Raw genomic sequence first — 21,246 nt, 5'->3', positions numbered from 1 at the left:
CCAGGAGCCACCAATGGAGAGTAGCCAGGAGCCACCTGACACATAGTCCACCATGGCAATGTCACCGTGCTGCCCAGCTTCTCCGCTCCTGATTTCGGAAGATGGCGATGAAGAGTGCAGTCTACTTGATAGGTCTGCTTTGTCTGACACCGCACAGTCCATGGTGGAGGAGGGGTCCGAAACAACAACGGAGCAGCTGACTCAACAACAAACACCAAAACTGCGTTCAAATAGTAAGTAAAAAAAAACATTTTTCCCACTAATCAACGGTATATGTTGCAGAGTGCCGCAAGTATGCAGGTTGGATAGGGCCACAAGCACAGGTCTGCAAACACCTCTGCTATTTTATGTTTATAGTGGTTTTTTGGGTACTTGTGGAGTATCACGGCTCCCATCGTATGCCATCGCATGCCATATATAGTGGCATGCGATGGCATGCGATGCGATGCGATTTTTACAGATTTTGGCAGTTTTTTTACAAAATCGTATGCAATCGCATCGCATGCGATTTGATCGCATGCGATCGCATACGATTTTGCACTGAAAAGCATCCAAATGCATTGGAATTAGTATTAAACATGTTCAATGGCCCCCAACTGGCATTTTTGAGGCTGTACCACCCCCACTATCAACGCGAACCCGAAGCGTGGCGAGCGCAGCGAGCCCGCGAGGGGCGGCGGTACGCGTCCTACGACCTTTTCATACCCCCACTATCCACGTCGGCATGGAGTTGAGAATAGAAAGTGTGGCGAGGGGACGCGGACACCTGTGAAGCCCGTGAGGGGACGCGGATACCTGTGAAGGTATCCGCGTCCCCTCGCGGGGCTCGCTGCGTTCGCCACGCTTCGGGCTCGGTGGCTCGCTGCGCTCGCCACACTTTCTATTCTGAACTCCACGCCGACGTGGATAGTGGGGGTATGAAAAGGTCGTAGGACGCGTACCGCCGCCCCTCGCGGGCTCGCTGCGCTCGCCACACTTCGGGTACGCGTTGATAGTGGGGGTGGTACAGCCTCAATAATGCCAGTTGGGGGCCATTGAACATGTTTAATACTAATTCCAATGCATTTGGATGCTTTTCAGTGCAAAATCGTATGCGATCGCATGCAATGCGATTTTTTTGCATACGATGGCCATCGTGGGAGCCGTGATACTCCACAAGTACCGTTTTTTGTTTGTCCCACTTGCAGTTTACAAGGTGCCGCCAAAGAAGAAAAAAACAAACCGTTCTGATCAAGCAGCGAGAGCTTTCTCTTCAATAGTAATAGATCAACTGCGTGAAATGGACTCCGACATGCAGGCCAATGAGGATGCTCGTATGGAGAAGTTTTTAGCAAATGAAAGACAGATGCAGCACTCTTTCTTGGATCAATTAAAGGACATGCAGGACAGACAATTGTCCTTCTTGGAACGGATACTTAATCATGGGTATATGCCATCTCCTCATTATCCAACGTGTCCGCCACATGCTTCACAGGCCCCAGCATACCCAGCACACCATGAGAATGCATATGGCCAGTACAGTAGAGGGCCAACTCCCTCCACCCCTAGCACTTCATGTGAGCAACAGCCACACCGAGAGCCTCTATCATATAGAGGATCCAGTAGCCACGCCCCCGGCACAGCAACTAACTACCACCCCACCACTGGTGCTAGCTACGCCACTAACACTTCCACTAGCTATGCCTCCAGCACTGCTACCAGTGCCCCACTAAACCCAGAGTATAGTGAGGCAAACACCACTAGCCGTGAGAACACGTCTACTACACTGCTGCCAAACCTAGACTCCCCTGAATTTACGGTATATCGTAATTTGTCATAAGAAATACTTTATTGCATTATTGCAATAAGAATGTTGAAAACATTTATTGCATTCAGTCGCCTTGTGGGTACAGTTTGGTTAAAGCCTACATCTTGCACTTTTTAAAAATTTTATGGGCACTTGTTTTTTAACATGTTTACGTGCACTTTTTTTATTCTTATGTATGCCAAAGGCTTAGGTGTACGGCAAACATTTTACCTGACCATGTCTTTTCTTGTCAATAGGTTTTCTGGTAAGGAATAAGGCGCTACATCAGATTCTTTACCAAAAAACCTATCTGCATTGCTTCTATTGGGCGAAGAAGGAATAGCCCTCTCAGGTTAAGGCAAGGCAGCATAACACCAGAAAGAAGCGCCCAGGACTCTGTTTGTTACCCTTTTTTGGCATGTCTTTTCTTGTGTTATGTTAAGAAACTTTTGAAAGTTCCAAAGATTTAATATTTTACAGCAAAATATAAAAAAAAGTTATTTTAAAAGAAATGAGTGTGGTAATATTTGCCAGTAAAATAAAAAAAAAAGTTATTTTAAAATAAATGAGTGTGGTCTCTTCTTCTAATATCGTAATATTTTTAATGGTGGCCCTATTTTGTGACCTCTGATGGTAAAGCCCTTTAAAAAGGCTTTTTCTTATGTAATCTATAGGGGAAAAAAGGCCTTACCCGGGTTAAGTGTAAAAGGGGATGATCAGGCAATTTACCGGGTAGCACTGTAGTGGAAATGTGTCTCTTACCCATGTCCCACCCGGGTTCGAACTGGGTACAAATTACCGGGTCCGACCCAGGTTGCTAGTGGAAAAGGGGTATAATTTAGTAATTAGAAATTTATTGACAGATAAAAGCATATCCAAGGTAGTGCAAACTCGTACCAAGCAGTAATACTCTGTGGGTTGGCTACCACATAGCATGAAACAAACACCAATGCAAACAAGGTCAGTTCGTCAGCAGGTCCCCAGATATGTACACACGCTGGATCGCGCTTCAGTGTTCAGAGAGGCTGAGATCAGGAAAGCTGCCAGGTGAGAGTGGAGGGGGTGAGCGGACACAGTAGCCTTCTGACAATGTCTCCTGAGGAAACGCATCAGGGTGTGACCTGCGACGCTTCTGAGATATAGTAGAAATACACTGTGCTGCACAGTCTATTTCAAATTGCTATACCAACCGCATGGGGCCGTGCATCATTATCTCACCGTAATATCCATTACACATTATGCCACACACCGTAATACCCATTATATATTATGGCACACCCAATAATGCCCATTACACTTTATGCTTCCCACCGTAATTCCCATTACACATTATGCCACACACCATAATGCTCATTACACATTATGACACACACTGTAATGCCCATTATACCATATAAGTGCCACTTATCAACATGCCACAAGGGTGGGGGCGGTTCATGCTCTTTGCCACGGGGGACTTCATGCTTGTTGCCACGTCGGCTTTCAAGCACATTGCCCACGGGGGTATTACATGCTCGTTGCCCAGTGTGGGAAAGGCAAAAACCGCCCTCCTGCCTAACCAGGTTTTGCAGTAGTCCAACTGCCTGCAGTAGCCAGAGTAAGAGCTTACTGATGGCTGCTGCTAGCAGAGAGCTTATGAGCATGTCAGCAGCGGTGGGGGGCACCTGGAAGAGATGACAGTACTTCCCTGGCCCCCTAATTCTCTGATCTTGAACCCAATTATGGGACCATCTCAATTGTCGTGTTCACTCTAGATCAGGGCTGGGCAACACCGGCCCTCCAGATGTTGATGAACTACACATCCCAGCATGCCTTGCATCAGTTTCAGCATGGCCAATACAGTAGAGGGCCAACTCCCTCCGCCCCTAGCACTTCATGTGAGCAACAGCCACACCGAGAGCCTCTATCATATAGAGGATCCAGTAGCCACGCCCCCGGCACAGCAACTAACTACCACCCCACCACTGGTGCTAGCTACACCACTAACACTTCCACTAGCTATGCCTCCAGCACTGCTACCAGTGCCCCACTAAACCCAGAGTATAGTGAGGCAAACACCACTAGCCGTGACAACACGTCTACTACACTGCTGCCAAACCTAGACTCCCCTGAATTTACGGTATATCGTAATTTGTCATAAGAAATACTTTATTGCATTATTGCAATAAGAATGTTGAAAACATTTATTGCATTCAGTCGCCTTGTGGGCACAGTTTGGTTAAAGCCTACATCTTGCACTTTTTAAAAATTTTATGGGCACTTGTTTTTTAACATGTTTACGTGCACTTTTTTCATTCTTATGTATGCCAAAGGCTTAGGTGTACGGCAAACATTTTACCTGACCATGTCTTTTCTTGTCAATAGGTTTTTTGGTAAGGAATAAGGCGCTACATCAGATTCCTTACCAAAATACCTATTTGCATTGTTTCTATTGGGGCGAAGAAGGAATAGCCCTCTCAGGTTAAGGCAAGGCAGCATAACACCAGAAAGAAGCGCCCAGGACTCTGTTTGTTACCCTTTTTTGGCTCGTCTTTTATTGTGTTATGTGAAGAAACTTTTGAAAGTTCCAAAGATTAAATATTTTACAGCAAAATATAAAAAAAGTTATTTTAAAAGAAATGAGTGTGGTAATATTTGCCAGTAAAATAAAAAAAAAAAGTTATTTTAAAATAAATGAGTGTGGTCTCTTCTTCTAATATCGTAATATTTTTAATGGTGGCCCTATTTTGTGACCTCCGATGGTAAAGCCCTTTAAAAAGGCTTTTTCTTATGTAATCTATAGGGAAAAAAGGCCTTACCCGGGTTAAGTGTAAAAGGGGATGATCAGGCAATTTACCGGGTAGCACTGTAGTGGAAATGTGTCTCTTACCCATGTCCCACCCGGGTTCGAACTGGGTACAAATTACCGGGTCCGACCCAGGTTGCTAGTGGAAAAGGGGTATAATTTAGTAATTAGAAATTTATTGACAGATAAAAGCATATCCAAGGTAGTGCAAACTTGTACCAAGCAGTGAAACTCTGTGGGCTGGCTACCACATAGCATGAAACAAATACCAATGAAAACAAGGTCAGTTCGTCAGCAGGTCCCCAGATATGTACACACGCTGCATCGCGCTTCAGTGTTCAGAGAGGCTGAGATCAGGAAAGCTGCCAGGTGAGAGTGGAGGGGGTGAGCGGACACATAAGTGCCACTTATCAACATGCCACAAGGGTGGGGGCGGTTCATGCTCTTTGCCACGGGGGACTTCATGCTTGTTGCCACGTCGGCTTTCAAGCACATTGCCCACGGGGGTATTACATGCTCGTTGCCCAGTGTGGGAAAGGAAAAAACCGCCCTCCTGCCTAACCAGATTTTGCAGTTGTCCAACTGCCTGCAGTAGCCAGAGTAAGAGCTTACTGATGGCTGCTGCTAGCAGAGAGCTCATAAGCATGTCATCAGCGGTGGGGGGCACCTGGAAGAGATGACAGTACTTCCCTGGCCCCCTAATTCTCTGATCTTGAACCCAATTATGGGACCATCTCAATTGTCGTGTTCACTCTAGATCAGGGCTGGGCAACACCGGCCCTCCAGATGTTGATGAACTACACATCCCAGCATGCCTTGCATCAGTTTCAGCATGGCCACATAGCAAAACTAATGCAAAGCATCATGGGATGTGTAGTTCATTAACAGCTGGAGGGCCGGTGTTGCCCAGCCCTGCTCTAGATCCTCTGCCATGTACCTGTCAGCAGCTGTGGGATGCACTGCAGTCAGCATAGCTCTAGATACCTGTGCCAACGGGATGCGGTCATTTGGTCTACAGCATGATGGTCGACAGTCATTAGGTCGACGCCATTAGGTCGACATGAGAAAATGTTGACATGGGAAAAGGTCAAACGGTCATTAGTTCGACAGGTCATTAGTTCCACAGTGTCTAGGTCGACAGTCAAAAGGTCGACATGGGGTTTTTCACAGTTTTTTGAGCCGACAGGCAGTATTTCATGCCCTACCATCCACTAGGGCGTGGTGGGAGAATAAAATAGTGTGCCGAGCGCAGCGATGCACCGCTCCCGATGCATTGCGAGCGCAGCGCAGTGCAGTGCACTTTAAACTGTGTCCATGTTGACTGTGTTTACATTCAGGTCAAAAACAGTTGACCTAGACATTGTCGAACTAATGACCTTTCGACCTATAACCATGTCAACCTTTTCCCATGTTGACCTAATGGTGTCAACCTAATGACTGTCGGCCATCATGCTGTAGACCAAATGATCCCAACACGTGCCAACCTACACAGCACCTTACTGAGTCACTCCCAGTCTGTCCAGCTGCTGGTTTTGCTGCGCAGTTACTCTGGTCCATTATAGGCGTTAAAATAGTTTCATGGCTTTATACAAGGCATGTCCAAAGTCCAGCCCGGGGGCCAATTGCAGCAGCAGGTGGAGCATCAGATGCAGGATGCACAGCAAAGAACATTAAAGGTGGGGTCCCAGCGAGTGCGCCTTTACCTTGTGTCTGAAGCAGTGAGGAGGGGCCGGCCACGCAGTGAGATGTGTTTGGCGGCTTTCGGGAGAGTGAACGTCCAACCCCTGGACATTCAGAGATGGGGGGGCAAGCTACGGGACAAAGTGAATAGGTGCGGAGTGGGGAACATACAGTGAAGGAGGGGCAGGCTGGGGGACATACAGAGAAGGATGGTCAGGCAGGGGAATATACAGTGAAGGGGCAGGCTGGGGGACATACAGTGAATGGGGGCACGCTGGAGGCAGGGCCGGCGCCACCACTAGGCAGTGTTAGGCATTTGCCTAGGGCGCCGGCCACTGGGGGGCGGTAGTTGGGAGCAGGGCAGGAGGGAGAGCTGGAGGTCTGGATTAGCGGGCAGGAGGGAGGGCTCGCTGCGCTGTGTGCAGTTCAGTCCCGGTGCATGTTAACCTGACATTTTCCTCCACCCGCACCGCGTACAGCCGCTCAGCCGGGCAGCGTCTGAGGGTGAGCCAAGTGCTCAGCGCCGTATTCCTCCCCACCCCCCAGCGGTAGAGCGGGTGAGCGCCGGGGCACCCCCCCGCCTAGGGTGCTCCGGCGCCTTGCACCGGCACTGGCTGGAGGAAATACAGAGGAGGGGGGCAGGCAGGGGAATATACAGTGAAGGGGCAGGCTGGGGGACATACAGTGAATGGGGGCATGCAGGGGGACATAAAGTGAATGGGGCACCATATTGATGTGATTAATGATTCAAAGAATGTCAGGCTGAATGGTCGGCCCCCCACATTTTCACCTCACCAAATCTGGCCCTGGTCGCAAAAAGTTTGGACACCCCTGCTTTATACCATTTATCAGGTTATACAAATATTTTGTTTTTCTCAAAATATTTGTTTTTCTCTGCACTAGGAGAGGTAAAAGGAGGGAACCGGGTGCCATTACATTATTATTTATATTTATAGCATCGGAGAGGAGAGGTCGCCACAGTGTATGTATATGGGCCTTAACTCTTTCTCTCTCTCTCTCTCTCTGAGGAACATAAATTTAATTTTCAAACACCTGTATCAAAAAACAGAAGCCGGTTGTGTAAATACTGGTGGTATGAAAAGGACATTTTATTACAGGATGGAGCATGGTTACTGTCCTGTTTCTCATGTATTATTTCAGTGACCTTTAAAGAATTCTTCTTCTATACAGATTTATGCAGGGTTGCCGACCCTCCCGGAATTCCCGGGAGTCTCCCGAAAATCGGGTCCCCCTCCCGGCCCCCCGGAAGGGTGGGCAACCCTCCCGGATTCAGGGGGGACCCCCGCTGACCCCCGGGTCGCGGCATTAAAATGCCGCAATCCTCGGGTCTCAGAGGAGGGGGCGGAGCTAAAATGACACAATCACGTCATTTTAGCCCCGCCCCCTCCACGGAGATCCCTGAATTTGCTGGTTTACCGGCATGGGGGCGGGGCTTAGTGATGTCACGCTTAAGCCCCGGCCCCCCTGAGCGGCTACTGAAACTCTCCTCTCCGGGCTTCTCCCGGAGAGGAGAATAAGAAAGTCGGCAACCCTGGATTTATGCTACCCTGGCACTTCAGGACCTACGCTGTGATATGCTGGGGTTTACTTGCTCCGGTGCCTTCCTCACATCACATTGATAGGCAGAACACAGTATATATATATATATATATATATATATATATATATATATATATATATATATATATATATATATATATATATATATATATACACACACACACACACACACACACACTTATTCAGCAATCGTGTATGCATCATAATTTTGTGTATTTATCGTGTCTGTGACGTATATATGTGTATATATATATCTATCTATCTATATCTATCTATATATATATATATATATATATATATATATATATATATATATATATATATATATATATATATATATATATATATATATATATATATATATATATATATATATATATAGTTTCTCTGAGGCTGGTGCTACTATTTTATCCTTTCTAATAATGGATTTGTGGAAAAATATTGACAGGGAGACTTCACACTGGGCACATAGACAGTGCATCAAATAGCATCAATCAGCTCAGTCTTAGAAACAATCCTGATTAATTATACATACTGTGAATAGAGAGACAAACCAGTCATTTAATACAACAATGTTTCATGATACAATTAAGAATTTTTGTACTAAGCAAAGGAAATGAAGCTTGACACAAAGGCTCGGCCAAGAGATATCCACTCAAAGTCATTAATACCGTGTCAGGCCTAATCTGTAACGATGAGTGACTGCTAAATGAAGTTCCAAAAGAAAAGTGGTTGTTCCTGTACACTAGATATAGTTTAGGGGCTGCGCATCATCCACTAGTGTTCATTCCAGGAGAGAGGGGCCATTAGGAGTAACCAGAACTTTGTGGGCCCCATTGCATCATAATTAAGGGGCCTCTGTTAGTGCTTGCTGAGAGACACCGCTACACAGCAGTTATTAATTTGATGCCTCATAACAGAGTCCTATGGCATATTATAGACCATACTGCATTAGTGCCCTATTGCATATTATGAACCATACTGTATTAGTGCCCTATGTAATAGTAATATTATTATATGGTAGTGCCCTAGTTTATTTTATGACCAATATTAGTTCCATTGTTAACATGATTAACGACATTATGCCACACAGACTACCCAATTAACATTATGACAGTGTCCCTAGTTCATATCATGCCACATTATAGTACCCCTGTTCATTCTACTGTGTCAACTTCAGTTGAAATTATGCCACATTACAGTGCCCCAGTTCATAGTCTTCTGTAACAGTATAGTGCCCTCCACATTACAATGAGCAGATCAGATTGTGACACTTTACAGTGACCTCCAGTTCATATTGTGCCATATTACAGTGGCCTCCTGTTCAAATCATGCCACATTGTAGTGCCCTCTTTCCATTATGATACCCATTACACATTACTCTCACTGAAAATGTAATCTCAGAAAAATCAGTCTGGGCAATGGGTCAGATCAAATTACTTAGTAGGCAAATCTGGGAAATTAGTAACAAAGAGAAGAAGTAGCGGTACTTGTTTCCTAGCACGGCGCCCTCGATTTTCAATCGTATGGCATTTTATGCATTGTATCGCATCACATGCCATATAGCCGCATACGATGCATGCGATGCAATGCGATTTTAAATTGTATAAGCACCCTAATGGTTGCTTACAATGTTAAATGCACCCCCACGCCAGCCCCACTATCAACGCCAACCCGAAGCGTGGCGAGCCCGCGAGGGGCGGCGGTACGTGTCCTCCGACTTTTTCATACCCCCACTATCACGAGCGCACGTGTATTACTTTACATGTATTCCGGGTCCCCTCGCGGGGCTCGCTTTGCTCGCCACGCTTCGGGCTCGGTGGCTCGCTGCACTCGCCACACTATCTAAAATCAACTCCACGCCGACATGGATGGTGGGGGTATGAAAAGGTCGGAGGACGCGTACCGCCGCCGCTCGCCACGCTTTGGGTTGGCGTTGATAGTGGGGGTGCTTTTAACATTGTAAGCACCCATTACGGTGCTTATACCATTAATAATCTTATAGGGGGGCCATTTCACATTGAAAGCACCCATTAGGGTGCTTATACAATTTAAAATCGTATCCCATCGCATTGTATGCCATATACAATGGTATACGAATTTAAATTGTATAAGATCGGGTGCCATCGCATACTATTGTAAGGCTTATGGTATACGATGCGGTGGGCGCCGTGCTAGGAACCCGAAGTATCACTACACATAGCACATAAAACATACATATATATATATATATATATATAGCAATCTCCGGTATCCGGCACTCCTCGTTGCTGATAGACAATACTTTAGGGTGCCTTCCTCTGGTGAAGGATAACTCCTGCCCAATATAGTATACAGATTCGGGGCGGCACTCCAATAAATGCAATAAACCAAAAAACTTTTTAGTTTTTAATGGTGCAGGTGATGGCAACGTTTCGGGGCAGCGCCCCTTTCTCAAGCCGGAAAATACAACAAGATCTTGTTGTATTTTCCGGCTTGAGAAAGGGGCGCTGCCCCGAAACGTTGCCATCACCTGCACCATTAAAAACTAAAAAGTTTTTTGGTTTATTGCATTTATTGGAGTGCCGCCCCGAATCTGTATACTATATATATATATATATATATATATATATAATGGATTGTCCACTATACACTAGCCATTACAAATGTGATTTATTAGTATAAGGCTATTACGACATAAATAAAACTACGCATATAATGGAGGACAGGAAAGTACATAAATCTGGGAAATTGGTATGCACCTTTATATCCTAGGTCCAGGCCTCCCTAAGCATCTAGGCCCCATAGCAATAGCACCTCTTGCACCCACATTAGTTATACCCCACACTGCACCTTGGGGGATATTCAAACCCGATCACTGCTCTGCGAAATTGCAGAGCACTGCGATCAGATAGCCTCCGCCCCTCCAGAGTGAAATCCCACCCTGTATAAGCCTGCGAATGGCTTGCAAAAATCATGCCAATCAGCAAATAGCTGCAAATCATTTGCGACTCACTTACCATCAAATGATTTTCCCAGTGTATTCAGTCTGTGTGTAACCCAGAACCTACACAGCCAGTGTGGTAGAATCCGGCTGTTCGAGGCCGTAGCTGATGTCCCACACTGCCCCTGAAAATGCATGGGCATTCCTGAGTTTTCCCTGACACTGCCAGAAAATGCCCGGTTTCCACCCACTCTACTTGCGGACGGCTTGCAATCAGAAAAGACGCAAAAAAAAATCCGCTGTTTGGGCTCGCAGTAAATGGTCCTCCTTGCAAAATCGCAGGGCGGTGAGCAGGTTTGAATAACTCTCTATAAGTGCAATTACACAAAATGTGACGCATACAGATACCAAAGGCATGCCCCGAGCCTCAGATATTTTGGATTCTTTAAAAGACCTGCTCTGTAAAGGTCATGGAACAATAGCTATAACTGCAATATGCAGGTACATTAGCAGTGTCGGACTGGGGCACGAAGGGCCCACCAGGGAAATGCACTCACAGGGGCCCACCAAGGGGGCGTGGTCTTTTTGAAGGGGTGTGGCCATCTGACCAGAGAGGAGTGGCTATACACTATAGAATTGTGGGCCAATTTCATCCGATTTCTGCACTTTGGGCCGATAATCGGGCAAAATTGGCCCAAAATCATAGGTGTGTGACATTTGATCCATAAATCCCCCACGTTGATAATAAAGCACATAGGTCCCAAAGATAATACAGCAAATACCACCCCCCCCCCAGATATTACAACACATAGGTCCTCCACACACAGATAATAGTACAGCACGTATGTCCCCCCACATATAATACAGCACATAGGTCCTCCACACCACAGATAATAGTACAGCATGTAGGTCCCCCCCCCCCCCAATAGGTGAATGTAGAAATATGGTAATGGTTCCCAAATCCAAACTCACAAGCAAGGGGGACCTTTGCGCGGCGTAGCCGCGCTGCGAAAATGGGGCGTGGCCTCATGGGACGGAGGCGTGGCATCACAAAATTGTGCGTGGTATTACACTTTAGACCACAACGTAATGCCCATTGGGGGAGGGAATTGCTCGTTGCCAAGGTGGGGAGGAAATTGCTAATTGCCAAGGAGGATGTCATACTACTGGATGCACCTAAAGAAATGACAGCCGGGCAGAGAGCCAGCTGTTTAGTCTAAGGAATTGCTTGTTGCCAAGGGGGATGTCTCACGCTGCTGGACTCACCTAATTGAAATAAATGACAGCCGGGCAGAGAGCGCTGTGCGCTGCCCGGCTGTAGTCTAAGCAGTAACATCGATATTTTCAGTTCTCGCACTGAGGTCCGGCAGCCAATCAGGAGCAGCTACCAATGCCACCAATGCCGCTCCTGATTGGCTGCCGGCGGTCCAGAGGGAAAACTGAAAATATCGATGCCACTGCTTAGACTACAGCCGGGCAGCGCACAGCGCTCTCTGCCCAGCTGTCATTTATTTCAATTAGGTGGGTTCAGCGGTGTGAGACATCCTCCTTGGCAACAAGCAATTCCTTATGGTGTGTACACACGGGGGCGATATGGATTCCGATGTTCCCGATTTAGTGAACATCGGAAGCCATATCGCATGTTGATTGGTGGCTTTTTAGGGCTAATGAGCCTGATGCGCTGCCGATGTGCGCTCCCAAGTGAGCACAAATCTGCAGCGATATAGTGAGGGCAGGCAGATCTGCACTATATAGTCTAAATTGTGCCCCTGCCGCATGCCGTGCGATGCGAGTCCGGATACCAGCTGATCGTATCGGGACTCACATAGCACGGCATATCTGCCGTCTGTACACACCTTAAGACTAGGTGGTCCGGTGCACCCCTTAGATTCGCCTTTGCCCTCCCATATAATACATTACATAGGTCCCCCACTCACATAATAGTACAGCACATAGGCCCCCAATAAAATACATTACATAGGTCCCCCCACTCAGATAATAGTACAGCACATAGGTCCCCCCATATAGTACATTACATAGGTCCCCCCACTCAGACAATAGTACAGCACATAGGCCCCAATAAAATACATTACATAGGTCCCCCCACTCAGATAATAGTACAGCACATAGCCCCCCCCCCCATATAGTACATTACATAGGTCCCCCCACTCAGATAATAGTACAGCACATAGGCCCCCCATATAGTAACATTACATAGGTCCCCCACTCAGATAATAGTACAGCACATAGGCCCCCAATAAAATACATTACATAGGTCCCCCCACTCAGATAATAGTACAGCACATAGGCCCCCAATAAAATACATTACATAGGTCCCCCCACTCAGATAATAGTACAGCACAAAGGTCCCCCCATATAGTACATTACATAGGTCCCCCCACTCAGACAATAGTACAGCACATAGGCCCCAATAAAATACATTACATAGGTCCCCCCACTCAGATAATAGTACAGCACATAGCCCCCCCCCCATATAGTACATTACATAGGTCCCCCCACTCAGATAATAGTACAGCACATAGGCCCCCCATATAGTACATTACATAGGTCCCCCCACTCAGATAATAGTACAGCACATAGGCCCCCACATATAGTACATTACATAGGTCCCCCACTCAGATAATAGTACAGCACATAGGCCCCCACATATAGTACATTACATAGGTCACCCCCACTCAAATAGTACAGCACATAGGCCCTCACATATAGTACATTATATAGGTCACCCCCACTCAAACAGTACAGCACATAGGCCCCCCATTATAGTACATTACATAGGTCTCCCCACTCAGATAATAGTACAGCACATAGGCCCCCACATATAGTACATTACATAGGTCACCCCCACTCAAATAGTACAGCACATAGGCCCCCCATATAGTACATTACATAGGTCTCCCCACTCAAATAGTACAGCACATAGGCCCCCCCCATATAGTACATTACATAGGTCTCCCCACTCAGAGAATAGTACAGCACATAGGCCCCCCATATAGTACATTACATAGGTCCCCCCACTCAGATAATAGTACAGCACATAGGCCCCCACATATAGTACATTACATAGGTCACACCCCACTCAAATAGTACAGCACATAGGCCCCCCCATATAGTACATTACATAGGTCCCCCCACTCAGATAATAGTACAGCACATAGGCGGCTAATATAAAATAAAATAAAACCCAAGCCAAAGAATTAAGAAAAAAACAACACACCTACAATATTGTCAAAATATCAGCAGACAGTTCAGATGGTAAAAAGCAGCCAGCCAGTGACTGCCATTCACGCACGCTTACCTGAAGCTGAAGCCTAGGTCACACAGTGCTATCCGTCCAGGCAGGCAGTGCGGGCAGGAGCCTGGTATAGGGCATCCAGGACCAGATTCCAGAGGACAGTTACAACTCCCCCCCCCCCAGACAGTAAAGCGCGGGCAGGTCCTGGAAGGATCACCTGACATGACAGTCGTCATGTGCGTCGTGTCAGGTGACGTCAGCCCGCCCCACAGCCGCGGCCGCCTGAAATGACGCCAGCCCAGCACAGCAGCGGCCGGCAGCTGTCAATCAGACAGCCAACAGCGCCAGCGTGAGTCACTCACGTAATTGCCGTCCCACCCGCATCCACCGCCGGGGTCAGTCATCCGCAGCGGATGACACTGACTACCCGGCGGCGTCATTGTAAGGTAGCAGCCACAGCAGGCCCCTCCCCCCTTTAAAAGTGGGAGGAGTTTAGAGTGCATGGGGCCCACCGGGGAATCTCCCGGTTCCCCGCCAGGCCAGTCCGAGCCTGTACATTAGTAACATACAGTATACATTTGCAACAAATACAGCACACTTGTCAGAGGCCAGTGTGAGGGCCAAGGTATTTTCTCCCAGAGGTCTTAATGAAAGTGAGGGCTTTTGGAGTGGTCCCTGGTACCATGATTGCAAGCGGTTATTCTGGTGTCTTTTTAAGCCTGCCGACTGCTCACATTGCCGCCCACCCCCCTTTGCAGGGCAAATTTGCACGCATAGCTGCAAATGGATGTTTTGCATAAGCATCCATTCGCAGGCTAGGGGGCGAGACCCACAACATTCGATGGTCGCCGACCATCAAATGTTGTGGAGTGTATACGCAAAAAGGTGTCACACTCTCAGGTGTCAGCTTTGCGTGTGTCCTGTATGAGGGCAGGGCGGACAGCTGACATCCGGTGATGTCAGCTGCCCGCTCCCGGCACCCGCGTCATCGGGGCATTACCATGAGAATGCCCGTGAAATGCTGAGCGTTCCCATGGGCGCAACCCCCGTCCTGTCGCCCCATGCTCCCGCCCACACTGTTGTGTGTAAGCGCCTGGCAAAAACACTACATTCGTTGTGGCTGCTTGCACACAGCGCATGCGCAAAAGAAATACATTGCACTCCCATGCGAATTCGCATGGGAGCACATCAACAAGAATAAGGTCCTTAGTGTAGTACAGTGGTTCCCAAAACTAAGTCATCAAAGGCTCAAAACAGCTCATATTTTCCCTGTCACCTGGCAGTTGCACAGGTGTAATCATTACTCACTAACACATTTCAAAGGACCCGCAGGCAGAGCTAATTTTTGTTCACGCCATTCTGTGAGGAGACATGGAAAACATGCACTGTTGGGGTCCTTGAGGACCTAGGCTGGGAACCACTGGTCATATATATATGATAGAAAAATGTAAAGTGTGCTATTTTCACCTTAATATACAATTGTTTTTTTTATATAAATACAACTGTTGATCAAAAACTATTTTTTATTTAAAATAATTAAAAATTCGGTCTCTCAGACATGGTGATTTTCAATTTGGGATGGCCATCGACCATCGATGATTTGAAATAATCGATGGTTCATGGCCGATGTCGAATACTTTTGCCATCAATGGGGGAGAACCAGATGGTTTCCCTCCATCGATGGAACAGCAAAACAATGTTTTGCTTTTTTTTCTCTCAAAGTGCCGGGAGAAAGGAGGATAGCTCCGCCCCCTGACACCCGCGAAGCCCCGCCCACAGGCCAATCAATCAAACACAATGGATGACCATCGATATGTAAAAATATCGATAGTCATCCATTGCATAGTTTAGCACTTTCGATGGCCTGTTGTAGAATTGCCATCAATGGCAATGGCAACGATGGCCATCCCTATTTTCAATCAAGGATTGAAAATCACCATGTCTGAGAGACCGAATTTTGAATTATTTTAAATAAAAAATAGTTTTTAAGGTAAAAACAATTGTATATTAAGGTGAAAATAGCGCACTTTACATTTTCCTATCATCTCTTTCCCACTCTATCCTCCGCTAACAGGGAGGTTTTGTAAAGTGCAGCTGACCCAGGGCCGGTTCTAGGGTGTTTGGCGCCCTCCTGCGAAAAAAAAATTTGCGCCCTCAAATACCTCTCGGCACGCACACCAGAAAAAGGGCTTGCTCTCACAAGTTGCATGACCACACTAGTACCCACATTTCATATTACACCACACAGTAGCGTAATCTTTCACACCACATAGCAGTCTACATTATTCACATTACCATACACACTAGTACCCATTGTTCATATGAAGCTACACAGTAATAACCTATGTACACAGTGCCCACCATAGTAGTAACACTTTCTATAAGTTGAGTGGGCCCCTCTTGATGTGGTGGAAAGAGAGATAGAATGTTCAATGAGGTGGGAGGTCTGGGCACACAGGAGCATGCCAAGTCAGAGCCGAGAACCATATTCCCCCTACTGAAGTTAACCTGCATTCAGCGCCTCCAAGTATGGACTTGGACCAAGTATGGAGCAGTAGGTGCTGATTGGGAGCTGATAGTCAGCAAATACATGCAGGCATGAGCAGCGGTGTAAGCCAAGCTCAGCAATCTTTGGTGCACGGGCTGACAGTCAGTAATACAAAGATATGGACACACAGACACTGACACGCTAACACAAAGACGCTGACATATATGGTGACACACGGACACTGACATACAGACACATAGGGTGAGATTTAATAGGATGAGAGATTCAGAAAGTGAGAGATTTTGTGAGAAATCTCCAGTTTTTTTAAAGCGGCAATCATTTACACTGTGAAATCAAACTGATTTTGCCGTGTAAATGATTGCCGTTTAAAAAAAACTGGAGATTTCTCACAAAATCTCTCACTTTCTGAATCCCTCATCCTAATAAATCTCACCCATAGATTCCGATACACAGATGATGACACTCGGACAGCCACTGACATACTGATACATACATGCTGACACATGGACACTGACATCCTGACATAAACTGACACACAGATACGAACTCAAATATACACTGACACATGGCGCAGACATACAGACACAGCCTCTGGTTGGGAGAGCAGGGAAAAGAGGAGAAATACTGTAGTTGTGGGCAGTAGGGGAGAGCAGGGGGAGACACTACAGCAGAGGGGAGGGGGCGTAAAGACACTGCCACCAGGCAAGAGTGCGGGTACCTACAAACAGAAGCCAGGATGGCGACAAGGGATTGCATATCCAGTGGCAGAGGGGGAGCCACATTAAACAGGAGAGCTGTATACACTATTGGGCATATAGCTGACATATAAATATATATATATATATATTTATCAGTGGCGGAACTACCGTGGGTGCAGGGGATGCAGCTGCTATGGGGCCCAGCGGCTGGGGGGGGCCCGGTGGAGAGCAAGCAGTCCCCTGCACCCTCGGTAGTTTAATTACTTTAATATAGAGCCTGGCGGGGGGTAGCTACGTGCCATGCAGTAGGAGGCTGGAGCAAGGAGAGGCAGCGTGCGGAAGGAGCCGGGCGGAAAGGGGGGGTGACGTCACAGTGAAGGAGAAGCTGAACAGTGAGAGTGATGCGCAGTGCGCGGACCGGCGCTACCAGCGCGCTCTCCATGCATTTTCTAACCTGCAGCTGCTGCCAGGTGAGGCTGTGCCTGACAAGCAGGTGCCGCTGCGCTGGCAGGCTCCCTGCCTGGTGCCACCTGAAAATGCCTGGGGAGGCTTTGTGGAGAAGGAGCCTGGAGATCTTCAGTATAGAAAGAAGTGCCGCTGTGCTTATCGGAGCCTGCCTGGAGTTGCTCCGCCCCGTGGAGTGAGGCCAAGCTGCTGCTGCTGCACTGAGCTGCTCTGTGGAGAGGAAGGTGATGGTGTGGTGAGCAACCAACCAACTGTTTGTCAGTCTGTCTATGCCCCCATTCATCTATGCTGCCCCCATTCATCTATGCTGCCCCCATCCATCTGTCTGTCTTTCTCCCTTCCCTGTTTGCTTATCAGTCTGTCCCCTCATATGCTGCTACTTTATGTCAGTCCATGCCTCCTGTCAGTATGTCCCCCCATATGGTGCTATGTCAGTCCATGCCCCCTGTCAGTATGTCCCCCCATCTGGTGCTATGTCAGTCCATGCCCCCTGTCAGTATGTCCCCCCATGTGGTGCTATGTCAGTCCATGCCCCCTGTCAGTCTATCCCCCCATATGGTGCTATGTAAGTCCATGCCCCCTGTCAGTGTGTCCCCCCCATATGGTGCTATGTCAGTCCATGCCCCCTGTCAGTGTGTCCCCCCATATGGTGCTATGTCAGTCCATGCCCCCTGTCAGTATGTCCCCCCATATGGTTCTATGTCAGTCCATGCCCCCTGTCAGTCTGTCCCCCCCATATGGTGCAATGTTAGTCCATGCCCCATGTCTGTATGTCCCCCCATATGGTGCTTTGTCAATCCATGCCCCCTTTCAGTCTGTCCCACCCATGTGGTGCAATGTCAGTCCATGCACCCTGTCCGTATTTCCCCCCATATGGTGCTATGTCAGTACATACCCCGTCAGTATGTCCCCCCATATGGTGCTCTGTCCTTCTTTACATGAATGCTCTGTCCGCCACCTATGTCCCGTTTCCGTCTGTATCCCCATGTATGCTCCTGGCAACAAGCATGTAGGTATGCAGAACTTATGTGGCATAATATGTAATAGGCATTACAGTTTATGTCATAAAGTGTAATGGGCATTACAGTGTGTGGTATAATATGTAATGGACATAACGGTGTGTAGTACAGTATAATGTGTAATAGGCATTATGGTGTCTGCGATAATGTGTAATAATCATTATGGTATGCAGCATAAGGTTAAGGGCATCGCGATAGCGGCATAATGTGTGATGGGCATTACAGTGTGTCACATAATGTGTAATGGGCATTTCAAGGGGGGCCCCATTATACATTTTGCTATGGGGCCCACAAAGTTCTAGTTACGCCTCTGATATTTATCATGTTATATATATAATAATGTAATTCAGTGGAGAGTGCTTTTGTCTCACCTCACAGTGAGACTTTTTTGCCTATATATATATATATGTATATATATATATTTGTAGAACTCCTCCCAAGTTTTGGTGCCATCAATAAAGATAAAATACATCCATAAAGAAAGAAAGCAGCACTCACAGTATTGAAACAAAATGGTTTTCTGGTGATGTTTTGACACTTTTTGCACTAACTACTGTAAGTGCCGCTGTCTTTCTTTATGGATGTATATATGTATGTGCATTAAAAAGTAAAGAGGGCGCCTACCTATGTTCCACCATGCTGAAGGTGAATAGAGACAGGAGGCTCAGGGATCTCTGACACAAGCATCACTTACATTCCGGATGCAGGAGCCACCGGTGCCTGTGTAGGGAGGGGGAGAGGCTGCTGCTCAGCTCACCGGGCGGTGGGGGGGGGAGGAATAAAGTGCGGGGATGCCAACGGGCGTGATAGGAGAGGGGGAGTCGCCGGCCGGTGCCTGTGTGTAGGGAGGGAGAGAAGCTGCCGCTGAGCTCTCCGGAAGGTGGGGGGGCGGAATAAAGAGCGCGGATGCTGCTTGCGCTGTCATACATGTTTGACAGGCGCGGTAGCAGCACTAAGGAGCAGGGTCAGCAGGGCAGGGAGTGCGCCTCTCCAGCGCAGCGCCTCCCTGCTTTGCAGGCTCTGCTGAGTGGCTAGCGCCGGCCCTGACATTGCTGCTGACCAATTAAGCGCAAACAACAGTCTGTTGTTTTCTCTCTCTCTCTTTATATATATACAGTATGCACACACAACTTTAGGATTATGGAAAAAAAATTGCAATTTGCACCTTGACAAACCATATCGTACTGCAGACGGATCAAATTTAAAATGTGCAGAGGGATTTATAGTTGGTAAATTGCATGTTATACACTAACTCTCAGTTTTCATGTAAACTGCAATTAGTAATGTCCCTGTATGCAAATACAAATAAATGCATTTGCTATGCCCCCCCCCCCCCCCCCCCCCCCCCCCTTGCATTGCAACATGGTGTTCTGCATTTCTCCTGTTTTTCCAGTTACTCCGAAGTCTGAATCCCCTAAGTCCCCTTTCTGAGAAGTGTCACTGTGCAATCTATAATATTCAGGGCTGCTGGCAGTGTCACCAGCCTCAACACTCAGCACAATATAATGGGGCTTGTTTACGCTTTTAACAAGCAATGATGTCAGTGGCCATTTGAAGAAGTCAGTCTGTCACAATGCTGCAAGAAACACTTATTGTTAGTAACCATGATAAAGCAAAACAACCTGGCACATGTAACAGATGAATCATCATTTGCTGATTGCTGGGGTAAACTGCATTATGCAAGCGGGTAACTTATGGCAAGTCCACTTAAGCTGGTTTCACATTGCAAAAACCTGCTTTTAATTGGTTTTTGTAAACGTTTTTTTAAATGGGTCAAAGGCCAGTTAAACCCCTTTCATATTGCATGTTGTAAAGGTATATTGCAGTGTCAATACCGTTTTTGTACCTTCATAGAAAGCCATACAATGTCATTTTAAATGTTTTTTTTTCCTGCTTGTGGGCGGGGATAATGTGTGGTTATCATTTGTAGCAAATACCGTTTCTGAGCTGTTCAGACTGCAGGGAAAACGGCTCTGAAACGTGTAGGATCCTGCTTTTAACACGTTTCAAAATACCGGTATTTTGTAACCGGTAAATTGATTGTGGAGCTTTCATATTGCAGCTGGTACAGTTTTAAAGCAGTTAAAAATTGGCAATATGCCGTGTTAAAACTGCAATGTGAAAGGGGCTTTACTTCTCTGAGCACTGCTTCATAGAGTACAACAGTTCCCCGCACACAACACTGACCAGCAATTACTTACCCGATACACAGCCCCGTCTGTCTGTCAGTTTACTTCAGCTCCTCGGTCAGTGACATGGAGAAGAGTATTTCTAGTGTGTCTGAACTAAGAGCTCACCGGGATTATTAATAGATCACCCACTCAGTGGCAGTCAGCCCCTGACATTCCTCACCCTCTCAGCTGCCTCCTCCCCAGATAGTTATAGATAAATGCACAAATACTTCTAGGCATCAGGATGGTCCTAGAGTGATTTTGTTTGTAAACTACATAACTATTATCTATCTATCTATCTTTCTATCTGTACAGTATTAACCTCGTACATACAAATATATCACCATTTCTCAAACGGTTTATGTATTCTTCC

At 46.9% G+C, this 21,246-nt stretch overlaps 1 protein-coding gene across 1 annotated transcript in view; it reads right to left on the bottom strand.

Moving 5' to 3' along the window:
• The window catches only part of KLHL30 (kelch like family member 30), a 49,608-nt gene extending 28,582 nt beyond the window's left edge, over positions 1-21,026 (bottom strand). The window contains exon 1 of the mRNA XM_083178142.1: positions 20,904-21,026. The gene's annotated coding sequence lies outside the window, so the exon portion shown is untranslated. The remainder of the gene's footprint in view (positions 1-20,903) is intronic.
• Positions 21,027-21,246: the final 220 nt, after the last annotated feature.

This window comes from Crinia signifera, chromosome 3, assembly GCF_055691185.1.
Source record: "Crinia signifera chromosome 3, ASM5569118v1, whole genome shotgun sequence".
NCBI lineage: Eukaryota > Metazoa > Chordata > Amphibia > Anura > Myobatrachidae > Crinia > Crinia signifera.
The sequence above is the reverse complement of the archived record's forward strand: the minus strand, read 5'-3'. Positions and strand labels throughout refer to the sequence as shown.